Genomic DNA, 5314 nt, shown 5'->3' on the forward strand with positions numbered 1-5314 from the left:
TTGATTGGCTAAAACTTCTGGCAGCGACAGTGGAGGGAGCTCCAAGTCCCTGCTGCTGCTTCCCTTTGGTCAAAACACCTGCAAAAAGAGAAAGCAACCAATAAACCTCTGTGCCCTACATGCCTCCCCCACCAGGAGTGCCTGTGGGCCTCCCCGCAAGCCTTCCAGGGTGCCCACAGCCCAAGTGCCTCCTCCACTCCCTCCATCGAGGGTGCTTGCACCCCTTGTGCCTGTCCCCCATCCCAACTGAAAGTGCCTGTACCCACACCTACCACTATAAGTAGAGTCATGTGTGGATACGAAGTTTATATCCGTATCTGATCTGCAATCCACAAACAGTCCATGGATATCCTCAACCCCGCAGATTTGCAGGGTTCTAACTTTTAGCAAAGCCCAGCATGCCCAGTTCAGTAGTCCTGGCACATTACACATTACTAAGGATGGACACAAAATTCTACATTCTGGGTCATCCCATGACACCACCTCTTCATCCCCCAAAAATAAGCTTTGCAGGCCTTTTTGCCAGGAATAATGGGATTCACACAGTAATATTTTCTAAGTTGCCTATTTAAATGCTACATTGGGGACCCAGGAGATCACAACTGTCACTGTGCTGCATATCTGGCTGTGTGGAACTTCAAGGTGGCAGCAGGATAAATCAGACTTCCCAGAGGCAAAAATCAGGCCCTGACCACTTGAGCTAAAGGAAAAGCCTCCTTTGCTAGAAACAGTAGATCTATGACACACAGAGAAGCAATTCCACCAAGTAGAGGCATGTACACAAAAACATGCAGGCATATATATCCACCAATTCAATATGGTATGAATAAAATGGGGCTATTTTCACTCAAAGCTTGTCCTCTCTTGAATGGAAGGACACCCAGCACAATTCTTCCACACTTTCAGACAGATGTGTGTGGCTAAATTGGAGAAAGTCCAGAGGAGAGCAACAAAGATGATTAAAGGTCTCTAGAAAACATGCCCTACAAGGAAGGATTGGAAAAAAAAAAAAAAAAAAAAAAAAAAAAAAGCTTTATTTAGTCTGGAGAAGAGAAGACTGGGGGGGGGGGGGGACATGATTACAGTCTTCAAGTAGGTAACAGGTTGTTATAAAGAGCAGGGTGATAGATTGTTCTCCTTAACCACTGAGGACAGGACAAGAAGCAATGGGTTTAAATTGCACCAAGGGAGATTTAGGTTAGACATTAGGAAAAACTTTCTGTCAGGGTAGTTAAGCACTATAACAAGTTACCTAGGGGAGGCTGTGCAATCTCCGTCTTTGGAGGTTTTTAAGAGCAGGTTAGACAAACTTCTGTCAGGGATGGTCTAGATAATACTTAGTCCTGCCTTAGTGCAGGGACCTGGACTAGAGGACCTATCGAGGTCCCTTCCAGTCCTACGTTTCTAAGATTTTGCAGGTGTTTCCCAGAGTACAGAACAAATTTGTACAGTGAACAGAAATACAGAGCCCTCAGGGCCTTAGCACCCCAAATCCTACTGCCCATTTCTCAGCCAGCCCCAGTTGTTGCTAGTACTGAAAGAGCCTTTCCGGTGCTTTGCAAAACACACGAGACATGATGCCTACCAGTCAGCATGTGGTTCAACCAGATGGACAAGAGGTGACAACCTAGCCTACTGAGGGGAGGGATGCAGTGGGGGAGAAATCCAGGGAGGGCTGAGAGAGCAGGAGGTGAGAGGGGGCTGTTCTGAGCAGGAATTAATGAACAAGGCTGAGGGAAGGAGGGAATGGAGGCAGTGGGATGGATGGAGGAGTGGGGGGCAGAGGGATAAGAGAGAGGCAGAAGTGGGAGCAGGCAGAGGAACCAGCCAGCCAAGCAACAGTCGCTGCTCTTGTAGGAGGCAAAGGGGTAGCTTTAGCACCTGCTACAATGGCCTGAGACAGGAATGCTTGATGGATGGGGAAAGCTCCATACCAACCAGAACTTCCAGCTGGATGTTGTGGTGCAGCATGGGGCTGCCAGGGATAATGGGGTGAGGTCTTCACCATACCAGACCTTGGGCACAGTTCTCTAGATAGCCCCACAGGGTGCTCAGAGGGAAGATGGGAGCAAAGGGCACCTATGGGAGGTTGGGGAGTGGCAGGTGTGTGTGTGTGTGGTTTGTTCAGGAAATGCAGATTCAGCCTTTATTCAGCATCTATTTGACGTAACACAGGACTCTTTCACCCACATCCTCATCCCTTCCCTGGAGCTCTCCCGTGTCTCTGCCCTGGATGCTGGGATAAGGAGTCTTGCGGTGACTGGAATGAGATGCCAGGTATTTGCTGGGTCCATTATCTGCTCTGGGGAGCCATGGAGCACCACTCACCGTTCAATGGGCTGCCTAGGCAGCTGCAGCCTGCATCCCTCATGGCTTGTCACTGTTCCCTGCATGCAACAAACAACGGCTCACATTAGCAGGGAGCAATAACCCCAATGAGGCCAGAGTAAATGCAGTACCACAATGGGAGGAGAGGAAGAGGCAAGTGCACTCAGAGTCACCTGGGCAGAGGCAGGGGAAGCAAGTGAAGGGGAGCGGTGTCTTCCCCTGCCCTGTGCTCCTGACAAACCACCAGCAGTGTGAGATGGCTCCTGCACTTGAGAAAGGAACAAGGCAAAGTGCATCCAAACTCTCCATGAAAAGTACCCTGCTCATGTGCCAGGATCTTCCAGAGACACCCCCCATGTCCCTCTGCTGTGTTGGCCCTAAAGATACAGACACTCCCCTTCACTCCGTTTTTACTTCCTGGGGGGAGCCTCCAGCCAGCTGTTCGGGGAAGCTGCTGTGGTGTTCTCTGCTTGTTCAGCTCTGTTCAACTCCCTACCCTGCCCACAAAGGAGCCTCCTCCCGTGCATAGGCAAAGAGATCACCCCACCCCACCACACCACACCACACACAGGGTACCAGCCCTTCTGCCTGGGCTCTGCTGCGTGATGCCGGGCTGCCCTACCCATACGCTGAATACAGCTATTTCTGCCAGCCAGGGACCAGAAGCGCTGGGCACCAACCCAAACCCCAGGGCTCTAAATAGAACTGAATCAGCTCAGCAGTGGGATGGATGCCCTTTCTGACCTGCTCAGAGTGGACCTGGGGACACGCAATGGGGAAAAGCCAAGTCCCACTCCACTGCAGCAGGATGTTGGACCTTGAACAAGATGCAGCAAAGCAGCCAGTCTGCCTGCTGCAGATCTGTGCTGTCCAAGAGACAGCAACAGCCTCGGGGTCAGGTCAGCCAGGACCCAAACTCAGGCAACCTGCCACCAGTTCCCCCATAACCCCTGCAAGTCCCTTCACAGTTTTGTGCCTCAGTTTCCCCATCTGTAAAATGTGGGATGATAGCACCTGCCTTGCCAGTGGGCGTGAGACCAAACCAGATGGGACTCAGAGGCCTGCAAGTGCAGAGCTGCCACACAGCCTGCCCAAGCATTTCTAGTTAGTGAAGTGAGATCCCTCCTGCACCATTTGGCCTATCACTGCTTCCTAACTAGCAAGTCATTAGTGGCTCCCTCCTCCTCCTTATCCCCACACACCTAGCAGAGGGCCTAGAGGAAGATGGTGAGCCATGGTGCTGATTAATTTTCACAGCACATAAGGGAGTAGCTAGCCCTTTAAGTGTCAGCCAGTCTCGCTTGCTTGCTCTCTCTCCCTAGGGACCTATTAATAGCAGCTGGAAAGATCACATCACTCTCTGGATATTTATACCCCTCATTCCACACTAGGAGAGATTTATGTCAGTGCTGCTGTCCCAGTGCCTGGCCAACTGCTCTATCTAACTGCTTGCAGGGGGAGGGGAGCAGAACAGGGAAGGAGACACTGGGAGGATGAGCGAAGAGGAGGAGAAGGTCCATATGGTGCAAACTGCAGCATTAAGCACACAGGCTGCCTGCAGGGAGCCCTCAGCCCCTCTGGAAGCTGCTGTTGCTGCCAGACGGCATTCCAGAAAGCAAGCCCTGCAGCAGTTCCTGCTGCTGATGGCCTGGAGCCTTTGCCTACTGCTGAGAGATCCCAGAGAAGCCAGCAGTCTATGCAGCACATTACACTACAGCCCTGAGGGTCACACACTTGACTTGAGGCTGGGGCTCCACTGGCAGGCAGAGAGATGATGCCATCCTTCCTCTCACTAGCCATCCCCTTGTGCACAGCATGCAGGATGCTTTGAGATCAGCAGGGTATCCGAAGTTTCATAGACACAGCACCTCATTGAAATGGATCTCAAAGTGCTTCACCAAGTACACACCCAGCAGCACCAGGATGCTGCCAGTTCAGGGAGGTGGGAGAGCACAGTATTGTATGTGTCAGTGATGGGGGGAATCATGGCCAAGGACTGGAGTGTAAACTTCTACTCCTAGGAAATGTGCCTAGGCTTGGTGACACTTAATGACCATCCAGGACAGACAAGAGGCCCTTGGTTTAAAGGCTGAGTACACAAATCGCACATACCCACTAAGCTGCTAGTACTTTTTTTTTTTTTGGGGGGGGGGGGGGGGTAGGTCTGAGTCAGCCTTGCTAGAACCCAAACCCATGGGTTCTAGAGAGTCTAGGTGCTTGAGACCCACCAGCCATCCCATCCAAGCAGGCTTGAAAGTCCCTAGAGACAAGACAAGGAACACTTCAAACTGGGAGATTCTCTCATAAAAGCCCCAATGTTTGGAACATTTCCATTGTCCATGGGTGACAAAACCAGTGAGCAGACTGACTTGATCACTATGGATTCTGCTGACAGGCTCCACAGGGGCTGGGGCCTGTGTTGCCAGCTCAAGGGCACAGCTGACTAGAGAAATGCCCACTGTTCTCACTTCAGTCATTAACCCTCTGGCTGCCCCTCTGAACTGCACAGCACCAGGACAGAGTGCTCGTGGTCTGGGCAAGAGTCAGCTCCGCCAAGCACAGACAAAAGTGGGACAGAGCCGCTCGCAAAGAATGGAGACAGCACCATCACGGTGGTTACAGGGCTTCTGTGGGTGATACAGTGAACCTGCTATATAGACAGCCCTTTTAGCAATAATAAAATCATTAAAATAGTGAAGGGGAAAGGTAATGTTTAAATTAAAAAGTTAACAAAAACTGTTTACATCCTGCATGCACAACAGAGATCCACATACCAGGCCACCCCAGAGGCACCCCAGCCAGGCACAGACAAAGACATTCCCCACAGACACTGTGTCCATACCATACTAAGACACGGAAATTGTCTGAGCAGTAGCCTTGGTTTCCTTCCGAGTCTCCCACAGCTTGGACTGTGTGCTTGGAGGGGGACCTATCTGCTGTGTTTGGCAGAGGAGTTAGAGAGGACTCTGTTTGCTGCTGTTTATTA

The sequence above is a fragment of the Emys orbicularis genome, chromosome 15 (assembly GCF_028017835.1).
Source record: "Emys orbicularis isolate rEmyOrb1 chromosome 15, rEmyOrb1.hap1, whole genome shotgun sequence".
Taxonomy (NCBI): domain Eukaryota; kingdom Metazoa; phylum Chordata; order Testudines; family Emydidae; genus Emys; species Emys orbicularis.